The 23,293-nt window shown below is 29.9% G+C and overlaps 2 long non-coding RNA genes across 20 annotated transcripts; one reads left to right on the plus strand and one right to left on the minus strand.

The window, feature by feature from the left end:
- The first annotated feature begins 9,228 nt into the window (after positions 1-9,228).
- LOC141454620 (uncharacterized) lies at positions 9,229-15,345 on the plus strand. Of its 7 annotated transcripts, none has more exons than XR_012458838.1 (7): positions 9,229-9,611; positions 10,003-10,109; positions 11,348-11,548; positions 12,340-12,860; positions 13,542-13,743; positions 13,890-13,985; positions 15,097-15,345. It is a non-coding gene; the product is annotated as an uncharacterized lncRNA (long non-coding RNA). The 7 variants fall into 7 exon arrangements; XR_012458840.1 differs by having other exon boundaries at positions 11,351-11,548; XR_012458842.1 differs by lacking the exons at positions 9,229-9,611; positions 10,003-10,109 and adding an exon at positions 10,690-11,241.
- On the minus strand, positions 14,199-22,633 carry LOC141454619 (uncharacterized). 13 transcript variants are annotated; one of them, XR_012458827.1, is made up of 10 exons: positions 22,498-22,633; positions 22,223-22,277; positions 21,990-22,033; positions 21,703-21,910; positions 20,401-21,489; positions 19,768-19,873; positions 17,670-17,853; positions 16,588-16,716; positions 15,682-15,782; positions 14,199-15,206 (listed from the first exon to the last, which is right to left on the minus strand). It is a non-coding gene; the product is annotated as an uncharacterized lncRNA (long non-coding RNA). The 13 variants fall into 13 exon arrangements; XR_012458823.1 differs by lacking the exon at positions 21,990-22,033; XR_012458824.1 differs by having other exon boundaries at positions 22,223-22,616.
- Positions 22,634-23,293: the final 660 nt, after the last annotated feature.

Below are 23,293 nucleotides of genomic sequence, written 5' to 3' on the forward strand. Positions count from 1 at the left end.
TCATAATGTAGTCCCTAATAAATTAAGTATAAATGAATTAAAAAATATTTTAGAACTAGAAAACTTTTTTTAGCCATAATTTTGTGAAATGAAATAGTTGATCGAAAAATTTTTAATTTAGCAGCACATATGTAGAAGAACCTCATGGCCAGTTTTACTCGTGATCTCAGCCAGGTAACATCGTGGTTGCAAAGTAAATTCATTTTCTTAATTAAAACTGAAAATATTCCGTCAAATGTTTATTATTGATAATATAATAATACAAAAGCAATAAGGTTTTATAAAACTTTATTATTTTAAAAAATTTAATTTTATTAAAATCGAAAAAAAGAGCTGGCTGCTTTTACAAACAACACTCCTACTGGCACCTTATCAGATATTAACAATCACACAATGTAACAACATGTCTCATAACTACATTCTAGAATAAAATCACTTTACACTTAAACATTCGATGGTATTTGAATTATCTAAGTGTTGAATAATGATTCTTGAATAATACCACTTTTTATTACTAAACTGAGGTGCAGTTGGTTTGAAACAGATACTTATATTTTTGTTGGTATCAAGAGGAAGAATTCGTCAGATACAATGACGTTTTGGATGAGGTAAAACAGTGCCCAAGCAAAACATTATTCCGATAATATAAAAAGCAACAACAGGACCAAAGAAAATGACAATCTAGATCTTATTACAAATGTTTAAAGTGCCTTAAGTTCGCTTTAATTTCTTAAAGATCACTTTAATAAAAATAAAATATTAACATAAAATGGAAATGTAGAAAATTATTAATGTAATTTTACTTAATGATGTCACTTTTTAAATTGCTCATCAACTACTTTAGCAAAATTAGTGTTCAAATCGAAATAAGTAGAGTTTATGTGTTATTTATTCAATTTTTAGTTTGAAATTAGAATTGAGCTACAGGCTTTGGTATTAATGAAATATGCTATCACAAAGCTGCGATCAAATAATACATTTAAAAAGTTTTTTCTTTATTTTGTTATGGTGAGGGTATGGTTTAATTATTTACAGAACTCAATTTCAAAAGTTAGGGTTCAACAGAAGGTAAACTGACTTGAATTCTATGGGTGGATTTAGGCTTTTTGTAATTTTAAATTAGGCTTACAACTTAGTTAGGTCTCTTTAGTGGCGTCATCCTAAAGGAGACAGATGCATCTGATATGTCATAACTAAGTTGTTCGACTAAACATATGTTATTCTAATGATGTTAAACTAAGATATTTGAGCGAATTATGAAAATATTAAGCTATGCTTTAAAAAAATATATTTGGAGTGTCTTCCGAAAGCAATTTTGTGGATATTGGAATTCATTTTGAAGCCCCCATTTTTCCTTCCGAAGCCACTCAAGAAGAGGTGAACAGATAGTAGACACTACTCAACTAGACCTAACAATTCAACGATTTCCTGTTCTCAAAACACCGAAACCAAAAACGAATTGTAAACCACCAGTTAGTGCTTCTGTTGCTTCTACATTCACGTCGCCAGGCTTTTCAGTTATCAATCACCCCTTCATCAAGCCACTCTTTGCTGAGGTTTTCCTGGTTTAGTGCAGGCTTCCAACTCAACCTCTACATCTCTTTTCCACAAAAGAACATCGATCTTTTTTACTTCCAGTTGGGACTATACTTCGCCACCACTAAACTCACTCATAACATTCTTCATCAACCATCTTCTCTGTCAAGCATTTCTGCGAAGGATCTTAGGGCTTTAATATTATTCTAAAAGAATTTTGCCAAAGGAAAAACCTCTCTTTTATATTCAAAGAATAGTACTACAATTAGCCTCTACTCATAAGCAGCAACATGATCTAGACCATTCTGATGTCTACTTCTTCCATCAGGGCAGTGCTAATTTTGACATCGATAATACTCGAAACCAATTTCTTCTGTCGCTTAAAAAACATACGAATCTTCGAAACTAATTTCTACTTCTCTGGAGAGGCTCTCATTGTTGGCCAGGAATAATTCAAGTTTGATGTTTTTGCACAAATCTCCATTAGAGGTAAAATTACGATTTTATGCAATAATTTGGGATCGTTTAACATGTTCTAAGTTTCCGAACCTCACCTTCAAAACCATGTTTTTAATGTGTTCTGTGATTTGTTCCTAACTTAATGCATTACTATAGGATCTGTAATTCAAAGTGTTTTTTTAAAAAAATCAAAATTAACTATGGCAACACTCGATTGCACTGAACATTAGTCAGCTTGAACTACAGATAAGGTGCTCTTCCCCCAATAACCGCCAATCTTAGTGCAGTTTGTTATAAGCGGTAAATTGTGAAAATGTAAATGATTATTCCATTACTCACGCTCAAGCGAGGGGGACAGTTTTTAGCTAACATGGAATGCTATGTAGATACTAGAATTTGAGCATTATCAAAGTTTCCTTTTACAAAAAAACATAATGCTTATATAGGAATCTAAATGGTTAAGCTTATATAAAACTAAATCTCCAAACCTTGTACTCATAGTCTTATTTTGTACACAATATGTAAAGAAAAATAACGTTCAACTTGTTAGTTGGGACCGCAGTAAATATCTGAATCAGATAGCTTGTTTGTATGGCTTGTTTTAAGTGAATGTGTTTAAATTTCCAAGTTCTAAGTAGGCCTTACAATACATAAAATCTAGGATGTGATCTTTTTCAGCATTAACAAACTTATGATTGCTTTCAGAGTGAAAAAAAAAAAATCTTTTCTTTTAAATAAAATACTCTCAGCATATTTTTTTTCTATTTGTCATCTTAAATTGGAGGAAGAAGTCTTTAATTTCATTTTTCAGTTATCAATCTAATAAAGGTTCATTGTCTTGGGAACTAATAGAACGGTACTTCAGCCGTTTCTTACCTTGCAGTGTTGAGCAGAAACCAAGGTATATAAAAGATTTACTCATTTTCAAACCCAGTTCTATGATATCGTGCCAGCTAAGAGTCTAACTTTTTTTTAAACAGCTCAATTGAGCAAGTTTGATTCCATCTCTCATCATTCGACTTTAGAGCTTTGTATCCATCTCTTTTTACAAGTAACAAATAGCTTACAAGTAAATTAAAATCTATTTCTATAAAGTCAAAGTAAATCACTAGTAGTAATTTAATCCAATAACTTCCGATAAATAAAAGAAAATAATTTTAGGACGTTAATAAGTTTAGTTCCTTATAGAAGTAAAATACAATATTCCAGAATTGTTAGATAAAAAAAATGATAACGGCTTGACTATTACTCCTTGTAGCACTCCTGTTTTAACGCGTAACTAGATCGTTTTTGTAGGTCACTGGCGGCAGAAAGGTGCTCAGATAATTTCAGAAAAGTTGTTCTAATTTAAACTCTCCATATAAACATTGTCAGGCTAGGGATTCCAAATCTCTTCCTTTAATTCGAAAACATGATTCCATTTTTCTTTTAGATGTTTAATTGAATTGAATAAGCAAAATTGTGGCGACCACATATATATATATTTATTATTTTTTATATGTATTATGTGTTGCTAACGTGTTGCATAAAAAGGTTGCAAATACATTTTTCTTAAATTGCACCGCAACAACAATCTATCTCATTTCATAGTCTATGCTACGAAATTCCAATAGCATTTTTTAAAGCTGCTAACAAAACAACAGACTAGTAATGAGGTAACTGCAGAAGTTGGGCTGTAGCCAACCTGAGTCACCTCGTTACAGGGTCTTCAAGATTGTTAGAAGTAAAAAAACAATGAAATTTGGATTACAGCTAAAAGACAGAAATAGAAGTTGTTTGTTGTTAGGAATTTAGGAAAAATACAGGTATTACCTTTGATTCAATTCAAGTTCTCAGAAATTATGTTTGGAATCGAATTTGTTGATTTAGTGGAAGGTTTTGAATCCGAAGTCTAGAACAAAGTGATCCAGTTAAGGTGGTGTAAGATATAATTGAAAATATCAGTGCTTTTGTTTTTTTGCTGTCAGCGTTCTCCGAAAATTATCTGATAATCGGATAACTTGAATCTATGAGAAGTTATAGTCACTTTCCTTAACTTTTTTTTTTAATCCATTATTATTTTATTGGAATACTGATGAGTGTTTTCATTTTTCAAGGAGCTTTAAATGATTTAATTATTCGTGGTTACTGTAGCTCAATCATGGGCTGATGCCCAAACAATTCTAGTTTCTTTGCAAATATTGATTTTAACTTAAAGTCTTCTTTTATCTATCCGCGAATTTCACAGAATCAGTTGAACTTCCCCAAAATAGATCTTTATTTATTCGTTTGCTTTTGTTACTATGGTAGCGGGTAGGATACTAAATAATTGAGAAATTTGGTGAGAGATGAATCATCTTGCTCCAATGCTGAATAATAATGAGAAATTGGATCTATGCAGACTCTGGTTAAGAAATGAGGTAAACTGGGATTCTAAATTGAGAAATCTTTTGTTAAACTCAGGTTTCTCTCAAAGGTGGATTAAGAATGAAGGTTAACAGTAATGATATGTTTAAAAAAACGAAGTCTTTTTTTAACTTATGATCTGATTACCGATTTATAACTCCTTATAAGTCTGTGAGAACCTTGTCTGCGATTGATTATAAAAGAATGCAAAAAAGAAGTCTCTCTCTAAAACTGGGTCTTTAGAGGAAACGGCGGTCCCCTAACGTCCGAATAGTTTCTGTCGGTTTCGATATCGTCGTGATGCTTGAAATACTTTTGAATAAGATTACCGTCGGGTTTACCAAACGCAACCGCGTCGATCGTACGAGTGTATGGCAAAAAAGCAAAGGCAGCCGGCAACAAAATCTTTATGCCGTACTACGATGTTCCGATCCGTATTCCGCGTAAGTTCGTGTTCATATAGACCCAGCATAAGAAGGCATATAGGGAAAAATGCTGTTACGTTTTTATTTAAAAGAATTGGTAGATGCTTTAGTCTGATTGTGATTATCGATTTTGGTTTTTTAAATGTAAAAAAAAAGATCACTCCTAATGTGTTAATGTTAGATTGCCCTTTTACTCAGTCTGTAGATATTTCTACATATTGTAACTGAAAGCCTTTACACGCATACACTCGCAAGACTCCAGAAATTAGCAACACGTAATTGTCGTTTTTTTTTTCTTGAAGTGTACATAATTTAATAATGTGTTCAGGTTAGGAAATTGAGTTTATATAATCTTTTTACTCTTATGGTTTCTGTATTGCTTGCTTTTATTGTGAAAGTTCATATTTTGTTCTATATAAAGAAAGCTTTTTTAATGCCCAAATTCAAGGCTGCAGATTTACATCCCTGTTAGCTAAATATTGCTCTCTAACTGTAGGGATAATCGTTTCACATTTCAATGATTTGTCTCTTCCTTTAAGTCTCCTAATGAAGTGTAGAATGATCAGGGGTTAGTGGGTATTAGAGAGATATTTGGGAGTTCATAGACAAAACTCAGTGCAATTGTCGAAGCGATATTTAGTTTGGATTTTTTTTCAATGCATTTTTAATTCCAATTCAGTGCGTTAGTGTGTAAAATTGAAGGAGACATTTAGTCACACATTACATTGTGTGAATTTAAATTTGAGATTTGAACTTTAGAACATGTTTATCAGCTCCGTTTTATTGAATAAAAATACTCAAGAGTGATTTAATGCTGCTAATGGGAGAAATATGCATACTTCATTAATGGATAGCTAAATTTTGATGAAGTTAAAGACCTATTAAAGATGAACTTGAAAACATGGATAGGCGTAGCGAATAAGGAGATTAATAGATTAGAGGGATAGATGATGGAGAGATGAACTGGATTTTATTTCAGTAAAGGGAGATTGATGACTTGGATTAGAGGGATTGATAATGGACAGATGAACTGGATAATAGGAATGATTATTTTAAATATCTATTTATATTATGTATGTACAATTTTAAACTTTTCAGGTGTTATTTTATTCTTTTGTTGTTTTGTCTTTTAAGTGGTTTGTTGGCTGTTGTTTTCCTCCTTTTCTATAAATCCCCAAACGCGACTTATCTCTTATTCAGCCATTCATGCCAAAATCCCCTCAATAATTTTGCGGTTAACCCCGGTTAATCGTATTCCTTAATCGCTGGTTTTCACCCTGACCCTTCGCAAGTAATGCATGTCACAATGTTGACATCTTCTACGTTGCACTTTACAGGGTCAAAACTGGCTGGAATACGGTTAGGCAAGAATGGTTTTCTTTTTGGGGGGCAGAAATCTGAGCTCTACCTCCTCGTGGTGCCCCCCGGTAACTGCTCTTAATAAGCAGGCTAACAGAGCCAGTACTAAAACAACCTCAAATTTTGGCAGTTGCAACCATTGGATTTGTAAACAGTCCAATGGTTTGTGATGCGCTGAGAAGTTGATATCTATAACTATTTAAGATCCCCTCAATCAGCAGGGGGTTTAGCTGCGTTTAGGCAGTATCTGTAAAACAATTTTTGTCTGTCCTTGATAGCAATGAGGATAAAGATATGTGTATTCTTTTATTCCCTATTACTACCTTTTATTCCCTATTACTACCTTTTATTTCCTATTAATATCTTTTATTTTCTCCTACTAAGAAGAAAGGTGTTTAGATCATACGAAAATTAATGTAAACCCGAAAAATTTGCATGAATCGACGTCAGCAAATTACAAAATAGATCTTTATTTACTTTATTTGTTCTTTATTTGATTTTTGATCTACAACGTAAATGTAAAAGTTGGATTAAGGGCTACCTAAAGATTGGATTAGCTCCTCTTTAACGTTCTACTGCCGGATAATGTGCGGTTCTTTCCTTTACATTAAAACTGTCCGGTAGGACAGTTGTATAAGTTTTTTCAAAATTCATAGAATCGGCACAATCTTACCATTGGCTTATCAAACACGAAAACAGCTGGATTCATTAGAAATAAAGAAATAAATTCAACTTTTTCTAATAGATTGTACTTTATATTTTTAAAAATAGATCGACCCTTCATTTGTAATCTAGCATTGACTTTATTATTAACTATCAAATACGAAATCACTGCATTTCAGAGAAATTAGGAGACCATTTCTACTTTTTCCAATAGTATTGCTTCTTGATTAACAATAGAGATCGACCCTTTATTTATAATGTATAATTGTCCTTTATATTAAGTGTAAAATGCAGAAACAACAGCATTCCAGTAAAATTGGGGCAATATTTCCACTTTTTACAGAAATAATAAGAATTAATTAGAAGAACATTAGATTCATTAGCAACCATTTACTACACATCTTCATCTTCTTATAAAAATCATTTGTTTATCATTTATTGATTTGCTTATGGAAATTTTAGTTACGTTCTGAAGAGAGTAGAATTTATTAGTTTTTATTTTGGTCTTTGCTCTGTTTAAATCAAAGAATAAATCAGAAATTCAGGTTGTTAAATTTAAATTAAAGAAATTAGGCAATCTCATTAGAAGTTCTATGCATGCTGTTCTTACTTTAAAATTACAATGGAAAAAATAGACGTTTTAAGAGCATGCCTATGCTATCTAGCGGCGTTAGGTTAAACTAGAATTATGTAATTACATAAAAACTAGTTCTAGTGATCAACGCTAGGTAACATGAACATGTACTTTTGACACTATTAAAATAAACAACCTCCTAACAAAACAAATTAAAAAGGTAATTCGGTTTTGTCCAAATATTTTCTTTATCATGTAGCAATAGTATTTCCTTTATTTATTAATTGTTATTCATCCAGGTTGATAAACATTTTATACCGTCAGTATTTTAAAAAGAAATTTTTCTCTAAAACAAATTGCCATGTTTTTTCATTTATGGTTGGTCGCTTTAAGTTGTTGCTGCTGTAACTAAGTCAGTGAGAACTTTTCATACCTTAAAAAGCTGATTGTATTATCTATTTGCATTAAGCGTTACTTTCTAGAAAATTAAAAAACTAGTTTTTGTATCATTACTGCATAAGGTCTTTTTTCAAGTAACCAACATTTTTTGTGTATACTTTTATGTTTAATTGCGGGTTGTTGTGTGTGAAGTGTTTATGAAATTGTCATGTTTCCAAGTAAGTTGAGAGTAGATGAAGTACTATTGATAAAAGTTGATTTAAGTCTTCATTATTTTGTTTCATAAAAATGTTTCAACGGTCATAAGTAAGTAGATAATGTAGTTCATATAAGATGTAACGTTGACAGGTACTTTTGAGCTTTTAAGAACCTTGTTTAATTAATTTATCAATACGCTCATTTGTCTCAAAAATATAACTTTTATTTAGTTTTAAAGTTACCATTTTTCTAAGAAATTTAATATTTTGCTATATGCACCGCCGAAGCGAGTACTAAATTTAATGGTTAATCTTTGCAAATAGCCAACGGAGGTGTGGCCTATTTATTTTAAGTGCATTCGCGGTAGAGTAATACTTTAAAAAAAAAAATCCATTTTATTTGTTCCAGCCACAGTTACATTAATTATTTCCACTTCCTGTAAGTTCCTGCAAACATTTTACGGTAGCAGTAAATATTACAAAAGATTTGTATCCAATTGTACAAATTTGCAACCATTAAAATCAAGGAAACTTAATGAAAACTGCAAACAAAGAAAAATGGGCGAAAATGATATTGCTTCAAACTGAAAGTTAATTTATTCAGTAAGTACACGTTTTAATAGATTAATTACACATACGATGGCATACAAAATGTTAAATTATACTTCCAATTTAAAGTGGTATTTTGGCTAAATGATAAGATGTGAATGCTAAAACAAAACCAGAAATTTAAAATGATATTTTTTATAATTAATTAAATAAGTAGTAATTGGTCCAAAAATTAAGTCGCTTAACATCCACATTAAAATTAATTTTCTATTATATTGATTTTTTGGTTAGATCAGTAGAAAAAGATACAATTCATTCTGAAAAATTGAAGGAATTGCCTTAAAGAAATTAATGTAAGTACATTTATTACTTTATTCGGGTTGATGTGCATATTAAAACTTTAATAAGACGATTGTATAAGGGTTGAGCGCAAGAAAGTGCATGAAAAAAATAAAAGTTATTGGGCAACCTCATTAGAAAATCTTTAAATTCAGTTCTAACTTTAAAAATAGGAATTGAAAAAAATTAGAAATATTAAGGCTACTCCAATGCTTTCTAGCGGCAACAGCTTAAACTAGATAGATAAAATTACATCAAAATTAGTTCCAGCGATCTCCGATAGGTAGCATGAACATGTACTTTTGACACTATTAAAATAAATGATAAATAACCTCCTAACCAAACAACTAAGCGGTAAAACAGTTGGGTAAAAAGCTTATTCTGTTTTGCTCAAAATTCTTCTTATCGTGTAGCAACAGTAATAATTTGCTTTATTTATTAATTTTTCTTCACGCACGTTGTTAAACATTTTAAATCGTCAATATTTTAAGAAGAAGGATTCCTCGAAAAAAAAATTCCATGTTCAAAATTCACTGTCTTCTCATAATTTGATGTTTTTAAAAATTATGATTCATTATTATAAGTTGATGCTGGTGTAACTAAGTCAGTGAGAACTTTACATACCTTAGAAAACTGATTGTATTATCTATTTTCATTAAACGATTACTTCCTAGGAAATTAAAAAACTTGTTTTTCTATCATTACTGCGTTACGGACTTATTGCAGGTAAGCAACATTTTTTTGTGTATATTTTTATTCTTAATCACGACTTGATGTGATTAGAATTGTTTATGGAATTCTCATGTTTCTAAGACAGTTGATAGTAGATGCATTTTAAGTGTACTTAATTAATTGTATAGTATTTGGGAATTATGAAGTTCCACGTAAATATTAACATTCCTCTCATTTAAAGGGGAGAGTAATCTCCATGAAATCTAAATTAATACTGTAAAGTTTAATAAGGTTCTAGAATTATGGACCTTGGATTTTTCAAGGTTCGCACCAGTAGTTTTAAATTCTAAATTATTGAAAATAGATTTTTTTCTAAATATTTGTAAATTACAATGAAAACAATGGTATAAATAATAGTTTATACAATTTTTGTTTTTGTTCTCAGCGTTCTTTCGACATCCTAATGGTAACTCTGAACTAGTTCAATTCAAACAAATGGCTGGGTAGATGACATTTTATCAAATGTAACACATTTCAACTCCTACAGCAACAGTAAGTACATGTTTTCAGCTTACAGCATGTTGTTTCTCAGTTAAGATATTATGTCGTATTATCTATGATAAATAATAAAGAATACAGTAATTGATTAGATACCTAGTAAGTGCAATGATTTGTCTAAACTCAAACTACCCAGAAGGTACATGAACGTAAATTTACGTGATTTTTTAAACCAAAAATGCATGTGCTTACACTTAGTGCTTACACCTACTATAGGTATTAGAAAGCTATTTACAAAGCTTGAGTATACCAGCGTATTGCATGTTCAATGCTGCTAAAAAGTTTTCTTTTAAAGATTTTACTTATATACACATTATTTAAATGATTAGAATCGCATATTCATTCATATTTTACATAACAATAATTATTTCGCAGTGAAAATGCAACAATGTCCGTGTTTTAAACTTAAATTTTCGCGCCTCCCTCGTATAAAATACATTTCCAACTTCTCAGTTCTAAAATATTACTCGCACAGAATTTGAAAAAAAAAAATCTTTTAACATGTGCTAGATTTCAATTATTTTAATTCATAAAATTTACAAATGTTTGACACTTTGTTAATATTTTGGATAACAGCACATAACCTCCCTTACTCAGTCTGCTCAGTCAGTAAGTGTAAGGCGACACGGGAGCGTTAGTAATGTCGAAATCCATACCTTAATCTGGTTATTCTACCTCTGAGATGGTTGAAAGACCGAAACCGATAAGGGATATATTAAATATACGTCCAACTATTGACAAAATTACATATATTACATTGCGGACGTAACCTGATCCTCGTCAGATTAGAAAATTTTTAAGCCTTTACGAGGACCTATAAAATGTAAAGTTCAAGAAGTGTTAGTTCTATGTCGAAGTGAAGAAACGAAATCACAAGACGAGGAAGATTAGCAGGATAAGCTTAATTTGCTTGTAGAACGAATAGACCTGTACATGAAGTTGACTACTTATATTACATTAACCGTATAACTAGCGGTTATTAAATCAACAGATATAGATTTAATAAAAAGGAACCTTATTTAATGATATTAAGTAACCTATTACATTACTTACATACAATTGTTTATGTATTTTGGGAGAATCCTTTCATGTTTTCGTAATTGTTGTACTTCTTATAATATAAACAGTGTAAGAAAAAATAAAATTACAATGTGTACATCATAAATTTTAGGACTAGAAAAAGGTATGAAATATATCGAAACTTTGGTATTTATACATGATGTTGATTTCAGCAGTTCAGATGAAAACTTAAATGGCTTCGTAGTTAGGACTGATAAGAAGTTACTAGCTCTGTATTTCGCTGGTAATGGTTTTTGTCTATTTCGTAACAAGAATGAAGAGGGTAGTAGTGCCTACAAGGAGTAGAATGAGGGGTACTTGCTGGAGCAAGTGTTGTGTGAACAGGACCTTTCCTTTGGTATCGGCTTCATAAGGTATGTTGCTTATTTTTGTCACATTGAAACATTTCTCTTGAAAAATTCATAAACTAAAAACTCTGTAATAAATAAAAGACTGCTATAAGCAACTGATATGGCGCAATTTGTACTTGACAGAAATCGTGGGGTACTACCTTTCCAATTTTCAACGGATTCATTCTCCCTAATCAAAAATCTTTAGGAACATAGTATAGCTCTTCGGTTCGCATTGATCTTACCATTCATAAAGACCTCAAAATCTTTTGCCCTCCATCTAGCGAAATTTTTTCTTTGCAAAATTATTGTTATGTGTATATCATTGTTTAAGTTAAATTACAATCACATTTATTTAATTTTATGAATAATAATTCATCAGTAGTTATAGATATTAAATGTGTTTCTTTAGCTTTTATGAATTAAATGAAATAATTTTGAACAAAGTTAAACGATAAAAATCGTTTATTTTGGTTGACAAACTTAAAAAAACTTATTATTTAAATCAATGGCAGAGGGTAACCTGACTAAAACAACTTTAGTACAACGTTAAGTTGCAACGTAGGAGTAATTCATGTTAAAATATATTAATATTTTACAATGCTACAAATACGTTCTAAAAGATTGATCTGTTTAAAAGATTTAAACTAAAATATTTCTGCATTCATATTTTATTTATTTCTTAAATCCTTAAAAGATACAAATTTATCTTAAACAAATAATTGCGTTTTAATTTGCAGTATCATTGAATAGAATTCTTTTTAATTAACGATTAAATCTATAAACTGTTTATTTCATTGAATATTGATTTTCAGATTAAAAACAGACAATAACTGCTATACTGTCCATCAACTAAAGTGGAAATGAAAAAGTCGTTTTTTAAAAGCATTAATCAAATGAGTATGTACAAACAACTTCTGATATGAATTAATTGCCAAAAAAATGTATTATTTAGGTATATGTAATTAGCATGTTTGTATCGCAGTCTTATTTATTAAAGATTTTTTCGACTAACAGTGAAAATAAAACGACTTCAGTAAGGCAGACGGTAGGTCGCCCAGTCGCTCCAAGCATATCTTTCTCTAGTCTAGTCTAACATTCATCACCTCTCTCCGAAAGAATCATGATGTTGGGTAATAGTAAGGGAGATGTCGTTTCCACAGTCGGAGAGCAACTATTTTCTTGATTAGAGAGGTAAACTGGAGTCACAGTAAAATAAGTAGTAACCAATGTGGTGTCAAAGAGTACGCAGAAAGAAACAACGAGAGAGAGAATAATGAAGCTAATATTCTACAAAATTAAGGGAACTTTAAGTGCAAACTTGGTTGAAAAACAAGTAAGTTCTTAATCTTGCATAACTTTGCATGTGCATAGCTAGAACACCTCTAAGTTCGCTGGTTTTCTGTACTCAATATTTCTTTGCAATATAAAGTATAAATGATAAATCCCTTTTAGCTCCTACTTTTTACTCATCATATTGCTCCCTTTCCTCTGGAGTCTAAGTTTAATTATTTATTATTTCACAGAAAAATTAAGATGTTTAAAACAATTTTTCCTCCATAGGTAGGTAGTCTTAACTATTATTTATTATTTCTAAAGCATGTTAACAGGAGGAAAAAAAAAAAATCCAGAAAAATCAATACTTTTAATCTCATAAAAAAAGATTCAAACTGATTGAAAAATGAAAATATTAAGCATTTTTTGTTTGTGTGTAATCTTGGAAATTTAATTAATTTTCGTCTACAAAAAGATTTCAGTTCTATAAAATCTAAGTTAAACTAAATTCATGTAATTTTGTTTTAAAAAAGATTTAGTTCAACAATAAAATGCTATAACATTGCCTTAGGATTGCTTGTTGATTTGCTTGCTGAAATTTTCATCAATACGGAAAAGACGATGTTGCCAGAATAATGAAAAACCTTTTCTATTAATAACTATCTTTATTTATTTCCTTACATGTTTAAAATTATAATATAATATATCGAAACATTGGTGTTTATATATAAGATGATTTCAGCAATTCAGATGAAAACTTAAATGGCTTCGTAGATAGGACTGATAAGAAGTTACTAGCTCTGCATTTCGCAGGTAATGGTTTTTGTCTATTTCGTAACAAGAATGATGAGGATAGTAGTGCCTACAAGGAGGAGTAGAAAGAGAAGTACTTGTTGGAGCAAGTGGTGTGAACAAGACCTTTCCTTTTTTATCGGCTTCATAAGGTATGTAGCTTATCTTTGTTACTTGGACCTTTAATTTTTCACTTTTACTTTAATATCCACCACTCGTTACAATTCAATTACTTTTTCTACCTTTAATAATTACAAGGTACTATAAACTGTTTATTTCATTGAATAATGATTTTCAGATAGGAAACAGCCAATACTGTGAGCCAATAACTGCAAAACTGTCCAACAACTGAAGTGGAAATGGAAAAGAGGTTGAGGAAACATCGATCAAATGAGTATGTACAAACTTTTGTATTAATCAATTACTGATAAATTATTATTTAGGTATCTGTAATTTGCATGGTTGTATCGCAATCTTATTTTATTAAATGATTTTCTTTTTTTACTATAAAATAGTAAATAGTAAAATAGCATGCGGGAAGAAGTCACCTATTTTGGGTTCAGGCGAAAATAAAAAGTATTATTTAGTAGGACAATAAATAAAAATCTTTAATTTGAAAAAAATCTTATTTATTTGCACATCTATTTTGTTTATACATAGATTTTGTATTTTACAATATATTATACAAAAAAAAATATACATATAAATCAATAAAATACGCAAGAATTGATTAAAAACGTTTAAATCTAACAGAAAAATTGAAAATAATGAATTTAGGTAAAATAGTTCCAAAAAAATCCGTCAGAGGGCGCCACTTATCAGACAGGTGAGAAAATAGTTCCAAAAGTGGCCACCAGGTAGCAGTGGTGTAACCTTCCCTATATATACGGCAGCAGCACACATTCTCGTCAGTACGACTTGAGTGATGCAGGGGGGTAGATCGCTCGTCGCTCCAAACAGATCTCTTATCTAGTCTAGTCTAACATCCATCACCTCTCTCTCAAAGAATCATGGTGTACGGGAGATGTTGTCGCTTCGACGGTTCTCCCCGCCCTGCCCCACCCTTCCAACGAACTTAGTTATATAGCCTCCCAGAGCAAGATGGCGGCCAATTAACTCACCTGATCGGTAGCCTCCTAGATCGCTCCAGCTGGTCTGTTGCTCTTGCACACTCTCACGACACTGTCTGTCAGCCATTGTATTTAACCTTCCATCTAGGTTTCCTTTTTTACTTCTACAACTCTCTAGACCCTGTAACCTTCTTTTTAGGTTATCCTTTTTATTTTTACCTATTTTTTCATCATTTTCAACTGTATTAATAAAATATTATTAATTTTTTCGTTTTTTTTTTTATATTATTTACCAGAATAAATACAAAAATAAATAAAATAATTTTTTAAGACTTTTTTATTCAGAAACAAACATATTTTTTTTAAAACATGCAATTTTTAATTGTGTTCAAATCATGCATATTACGTATAATAATCACTTACCTTTTTTTATAGATTCCTAACCAATGTTTGTTGATACATCACATTGGATTGATCTTTTACATCTTTTTCGCTTGGGCTTCCATTGATGAACAGCTTTGCAGGCAGTATCACCAGTACTAATTCTGAAAATCATTATTATTTATTGTAATTGAAATGTTGTAAGGAGTTTCACCTAGCATTAAGAAGATAGAGAAAAACATGTATTACAATTTATGTATATTATAAAAATTAAATAAAAAACACAGTAAGTAAACTAAAAAATTGTTTTTTTCTTTTTTAAACCTTAAATCTTTTCATTCAATGATAATGAAAGATTTTACCAAACTAACACACTTATTCCTTAGGATCAAAATTCATTTTAATGGAAAAATATGATACACATAATCTATTAGTATTATTATTATTGAATTATTTTTAAGAAAATGAATTAAAAAATTATAAGCTCGACTAGTTCTATGTGATTGGAAAATGATGCAGAATTCACATGCATGTTTGATGTTCAAGTTTTTAATTAAAACTTTACAATCAACAAAAATTACAACTTTTTTCATTTTGTTGTATCACTCTGAGCATAATAATTAATAATATAAGACTTACCTAGATGCGAATCACTTCATATTTATGGTCGTGCTGCTGTAAGTATAGAAGGACACTGCTGCAATTTGACAAAAAGCCTAATGATGTCAGCACTGCATGAACTGAAAAAAATATTACATTAAACATAAGTAGGAGTAATACGAATTTGATTCACACTACATTAATACATCATTCAAAACGCAGAATTTATCAGTTAAACTAAACCTTTTTTTAAAAAACTTTTGAAATTCTGCTCTTTATTTTCTTAAAATAAAATATAATAACATTCAAAATGTTTACCTATTACTCGTATCAGAAGATGCTACTAATAATACATAACTCTATATCAAAATAAATGAACTTAGAGGAAAGAAACCTAGAGTTCACAAAGTTTTAAAAATTTAATTTTTTTTAAACCAATAAAATCGGATGAAAACTTAAAAATTACTTGTATTTTATTGTCAATTAAGATTCTAATAGGGCGGGCCTTAAGGCCTACGCCACTGCGACCCCTTTAGATCTATTGTGGCTCCCCTACTCTAGAGCTCGCCTTCCAGACCCGTCCGTTTAATCAGACTCTTAAATAGTCAATTAGGTTTTTGTCTAAAGAAATATAAAATTTTTAAATTCTTGGGACATTAAATATTTTAAATAAAATAACTTTATCCATGAAATTCAAGTTAACAAAAAATACAGTTAGTAATCAGTATTATCAATCAGTATATTATTAAATCAATATACAGAATTATAATTATTGTAAAGAACTTTAAACTGGCTGAATATGAGATTCATTTGATTAAATATTCTATAGCATTAACTTTGATTATTTTAAAGGCTTTTTTATTCAGCGACAAAATTATTACTTTTTTTAACATGCAATTTTCAATTGTGATAAAAACATGCACATTAATTATAATAATTACATACCTTTTTTTTTATTCATAACCAATGTTTGTTGATGTATTCACATAGGATTCATGTTTTACGTCTTTTTAACTTGGGCTTCCATTGATGGATAGTTTTGCAGGCAGTACTCTGGTATCAACAATATTAATTCTGAAAATCAGCATTATTTATGGTAATTCAAATAATTAAAAGGTTATAAGGAGTTTCACCTAGCATTGTAAGAAGCCCAAGAAAAACATATATATAACAATTTATGCATATCATAAAAATGAAATAGAAGACTATGATTAAACTAAAGAATTGATCTTTTTTTAAAAACCTAAATCTTTTCATTAGACGTTTATCTACTTATGACTAATTTAGTCGTGAATCGCGATTACGTTTTACCAAATTCTGAACTTTACATTACCCACAAAAAGTTCTTATAGAAATCAAACTTGAATATACCAGCTAAAAATATTAAAAAACATTGCTGTCCGAAAATATATACGTTCAATGAGTATAGAAATGAAATGGTAAAAATAGATAGAAATTTTAAAACACATTTAATATCTATAACTACCGATGAATTATTATTCATAAAATTAAATAAATGTGATTGTAATTAAACTACGATATGCACATAACAATAATTTTACAAAGAAAGAATTTCGCTAGATGGAGGACAAAAGATTTTGAGGGCATTATGAATGGTAAGATCAATGCGAACCGAAAAGCATATACTATATTCCTAAAGATTTTTGATTGGGGAGACTGAATTCGTTGACAATTGGAAAGGTAGTAAGTACCCCACGATTTCTGTCGAAAGTACAGATTGCTCCATACCAGCTGCTATAGCAATCTTTTATTTATTACAGAGGGTTTTTAGTTTTTATCAATTTTTCAAGAGAGAAATGTTTCAATACATCCTCTAGATCATAATAATATAATGAAAGTACGTTGTTTAAAGGAAATCGTAAATGCTATAAATAACATTCGAATTGATCGTAACACTTGTAATTATTATGGGTAAGAAAAAGTAATTGAATTGTAATGATTGCTTGGTGGTTATTAAAGTAAAAGTGAAAAATTAAAGTTCCAAGTGACAAAGAGAAGCAACATACCTTATGAAGCCGATACAAAAGGAAAGGTCTTGTGCTCCAGCAAGTATCTCTCATTCTACTCCTGCTTGTAAGGCACTACTATCCTCATCATTCTTGTTACGAAGTAGTCAAAAACTATTGCCAGCGAAATGCAGAGCTAGTAACTTCTTATCAGTCCTATCTATGAAGCCATTTAATATTTCATCTGTATTGCCGAAATCACCATCATGTATAAATACCTAAGTTTCGATATATTTAACAACTTTTTTTTCAAGTCATAAAATTTATATTTATATATATATAAATATTATTGTCACCTTGTTATTTTTTCTAACACTGGCTATATTATACGAAGTACAATAACAAAAACATGAAACGATTCTCCCAAATAACATAAACAGTTGTAAGTAATACGTACATAGGTTCCATATCATATCATTAAATAAGGTTCCTTTTTATTAAATCTATATTTGTTGATTTAATGACTCCTCAGTTATACTGTTAATGTAATATTTATAAGTAGTCAATTTCAAGTACAGGTCCAATCGTTCTACAAGCAAATTAAGCTTATCGTACTCATCTTCCTCGTCTTAGAATTATGACTTGTGGTTTTCCTTACTTCACTTCGATATAGAACTAACACTTCTCGAAACTTACTTTTTATAAGTCTTCGTAGAGGTTTAAGAATTTATTAGTCTTATGAAAATGAGGTTACATCCGCAGTGCGTAATAATATTTGTAATTTTGTCCGTAGTAGGACGTATTTTTAATATACCCTTATCGGTTTCGGTCTTTCAACAATCTCCGAGGTAGTATAACCAGTTTAGGGTATTGATTTCGACTTCACCGCTTTCCCAGGACCGCACAACACTTACTAACTGAGCAGACTGCATAAGAGAGGTTACGTGCGTTGTTATCCAAAATATTAATGAATTGCCAAACATTTGTAAAAATTATTAATTAAAATAATTGAAACCTAGTACATGTTAAAAGGAATTTTTTTTTAAAAAAAACTCTATGCTAGTAATATTTTAGAACTGAGAAGTAGGAAATGTATTTTATATGATGAAGGCGCGAGAATTTAAATTTAAAACTCAGACATTGTTGCATTTTCACTGCGAAATAATTATTATTAAGTAAAATATGAATGAATATGCGATTCTAATAAATTTAAAATATGAGTAAATTAGTAAAATCTTTAAAGGAAAACTTTCGACCAGCATAGAACATGCATTATGCCGGTATATTCAAGCTTTGTGAATGGCTTTCTGTTTGCACATTTCTATTCGTAGCAGAAACACTTCAGTTTTTATAAAACAGAAAATTTATGGAATTGGTTCGTAAAGTATATAATTGAATTAATTGAGAATCAACGATTTGTACGTTAAAACAATCAATGCATTATAGGACACATACAAGTGGCCCAGGTTTGATTTCTCCAAAGGAGCTTTCTTAGTCTTATACTACATTTTATTTATTCGGATGATATAGAAATTGTTTTGATAAGTAATCTGCAATATGTCTGCGATGTTCTCCTTCATACTTTTAACAACTAAGACAGAGGAGTATTGTTCATTCACACCTAGTAGTCTACATTCCAAATTACCATTGCAAAATTAATAGAAAATTGAGGATATCTCCTCTAGTTTTGTGCAAAAGAATACAATTTCTGCTTTAGTGTATAACTACGACAGAGATAGAATGTAAATACATGGTAGTCCAGAATTTGAAGTTACAATTGTAAAATTAATGGGAATATAAGTAAATCTGGCCTAAAAATATACCACTCAAATTATATAATTAATTATTTTGAATGTGCAATCTGTACAACACTAATGTTTATATCTTAATAATTCACTTCAGTAAACTAATTTGATCACTAAAAAGTCATAAGAAGATAGAGAATCATTAAAAGTGTAGGCACATGCACTTTTTTTTTTATATAAAAAAAAAAGTAAATCTAAGTTCATGTACCTTCTGGATATTTTGAATTTAGGCAAATCATTGCACTTACTAGGTATCTAATCTATTACTGTATACTTAGTCTTTATCTTTAGATAATGCGACATAATATCTTAACAGAGAAACAACATGCTGTGAGAAGAAAACATGTACTTACTGTTGTTGTAGGAGTTGAAATGTGTTACACTGGATAAAATTCATCAACCCACCCATTTGTTTGAATTGAACTAGTTCAGAATTACCATTAGGATGTCGAAAGAACGCTGAGAACAAAAATAAAAAATTATATAAACTATTTTTTATACAATTGTTTTCATTGTAATTTACAAATATTTAGAAAAAAATATTTTTTCAATAATTTAGAATTTAAAACTACTGGTGCGAACCTTGCAAAATCCAAGGTCCACAATTCTAGAACGTTATTAAACTTTACATTATTAATTTAAATTTCATGGAGATTACTCTCCCCTTTAAATAAGAGATATGTGAATATTTACATGGAAGTTCCTAATTCCCAAATACATAATCGTAATTAGCAATTTACTTTTACAGTAATAAAGACGACCAAAAATTATTAACATGTTAAGAACTAAAGCTACCTACTTATGACCGTTGAAACATTTTTATGAAACAAAATAATGAGATTAAAATCAACTTTTTAAAATTACATACGTACACATGAAATGCAACTACTATCAACTGTCTTAGAAACAATAACAATTTCATAAACACTTCTAATCACATCTACTCGTAATTAAAAATGAAAGTATGCACAAAAAATGTTCCTTACCTGCCAGACTTCTATCCTTAACGCAGTAATGACAGAAAAACAAGTTTTTTAATTTCCTAAGAAGTTATCGTTTAATGCGAATTGATAATACAATCAGCTATGTAAAGTTCTCACTGACTTAGATACACCAACATCAACTTAAAACTACCAAGCATAATTTTAAAAAACATCAAATTATGAGGTAAACAGTGAATTTTGAACATACGAAATTTTTTTCGAGAAAACCTTCTTAAAATACTGGACGATATAAAATATTTAACAACGTGGGTGAAGAAAATTTAATAAATAAAGCAAATTATTACTGTTGTTACACGATATAGTGTTTATTTGGGCAAAACACCCAACTACCTTACTGGATAGTTATTTGGTTAGGAGGTTATTTGTTTATTTTAATAGTGTCAAAAGTACATGTTCATGCTACCTAGCGGTGATCGCTGGAACTAGTTTCAATGTAATTACATTTTCCTAGTTTAAGCTACTGCCGCTAGATAGCATTGGCATGGCCTTAATACGTCTATTTTACCACAGACTCATGCTGGCCATTTTCATATAAAAAATAATTGTTCAGTAAACTATATATAGCACACTATTTAACTTAGTTTGACTATAATAAGTGGTATCAAGCGATTAGTAATTAAATGTTTAAAAATTGTTTAATAACAGCCCTTTTTAAAAGTACGTACTACAAGAACCGAATCGAGTGACATCCTCATTCATGAATATAGGTTTACGTGTTTAGTTGCTACGTTCTTTACAAAAAAGTTTACAAGAAGACGAATTTTTGAAAGTGCCGTTTTTCCAACTGTTTTTCTCGAAACCTATGTAGTTGTACAAGTTTACACTTACAAACGAGGATATGCCCTGTATTTTTCAGAAAGTTTGCGAATTTCATCTCTCATAAAATAAAAATGGTCAAAGTTGGGTATTTTTTTTCGTGCACTTTCTTGCGATCAACCCTTATACAATTGCCGTGCTAAAGTTTTAATATAACGCACATCAACCCGAATAAAGTATTAAATGTACTTACTTTAATTTCTATAAGGCAAATCCTTCAATTGTTCAGAATAAATTATATCTTTTTCTACTGATCTAACCGAAAAAAATAAATATAATAGAAAATTAATTATAATGTGTATATTAAGCGACTTAATTTTCGGACTAATTACTACTTGTTTACTTAATTATAAGAATATCATTTTAAATTTCTTGTTTTGTTTTAGCATTCACATCTTATCATTTAACCAAAATACCACTTTAAATTTGATTCATAATTTAACATTTTCTATTTAAACGTGTACTTACTGAATTGAATAAATTAACTTTCAGTTTGAAGTAATATCATTTTTCACCCATTTTCCTTTGTTTGCAGTTTTCATTAAGTTTCCTTGATTGTAACTGTTGCAAATTTGTACAATTGGATACAAATCATTTGTAATATTCACTGCTACCGTAAAATGTTTGCAGGAACTTACATCAGAAACAAAAGTGAAAATAATTGATGTATCTGTGGCTGGAACAAATAAAATAATTTGTTTTTTTTTTTAAAGTATTACTCTACCGCGTATGCACTTAAAATAAATAGACCATACCTCCGTTGGCTATTGTAAAGATTACCCATTAAATTTTGTACTCGCTTCGGCGGTGCATATAGCAAAATATTAAATTTCTTAGAAAAATGGTATCTTTAAATAAAAGTTATATTTTTGAGACAAATGAGCGTATTGTTAAATTAATTAAACAAGGCTCTTAAAAGCTTAAAAGTACCTGTCAACGTTACATCTTATCTGAACTACATTGATTTATATTGATTAAAAGAACTTACGTGTGGGCGTGCTGCAATAAAGAGCACCATGGAAACATCGAGGCAGCGAATGGAACTGGATGAAGTAAAAATTAAGCACTATAATAAAACCTTCTTATAGTTAATGATAAATGTTTTTCATTTTAAAATTGAAAACCGTCTAATATAATGTATTGCATGAAACATTAAAAAATGATATGCCACAAACGAAAATATTAATTTTTATTTTAATCTCTTAAACTATGAAACGTAATAACTTAAATATAAACTAATTTTTAGTTTAAGATTAAGCTTACTAATTGCCGATTTTCGAAGGCTGGAACTAAGAAAATAAAATTGGACAACAGAAGTTACTGGATTAATGATAGGTTGAAGTTAAAGGTCTAAACACTAAACACTAAATGCAGTGTAAAGGGAGAATTGAATAATTTTACACAGTGACAGTGGATGCTATGCCATCTAGTAGCGCTTGCTAGAACTACAATAGGATTGTAGTTCAATACATCACCGCTAGATGGTATAGGAAATGTATTTTTGCACGTTTATTGGACAACTCATCTAAAATATGTATTTTATAACACTTTACACTATTTTAATAAACTCTAATGCAAATTTTTAGCATTTAAAATTCAAAATATTATTTGGAATAAACATTTACCTTTAATATAATGATTATAAGTATATACATTATAACAACAGCAAAGTCTAGTAATTATTATTTATGATAGTATTCCTCTTAGCAATCTCTAAGAAGTAGCCGAAGTATAGTAACTACTTTTGCATTAGTGCCTAAATTAGCGACCCCATTATGAACAAAATACTATTTAGATAATACTAATCACTTTTTAATCATTAATTAAGATTCATTAGATCAGTTGTTTCTTGAGTTTAGTAAGAGTTGCACTTCATTTATTCTTTCATTAGTAATGTAGCCATTTAAAACACGAAGAATCTACAGGATGAACTATTTAAAACGCACCAATCGCTAATAACTTTTTGGGAAAGCGGAAATCTGGAAAAATCCATGAGGTAAACTACGTTTTTTTGTCTTTTTCAAATTTTCCACTCGAATATCTTGCCGGAGAGAAGAAA

Source organism: Rhodnius prolixus, unplaced genomic scaffold (assembly GCF_049639745.1).
Source record: "Rhodnius prolixus isolate KJV_2025 unplaced genomic scaffold, Rpr scaffold_9, whole genome shotgun sequence".
NCBI classification, from domain to species: Eukaryota; Metazoa; Arthropoda; class Insecta; order Hemiptera; family Reduviidae; genus Rhodnius; species Rhodnius prolixus.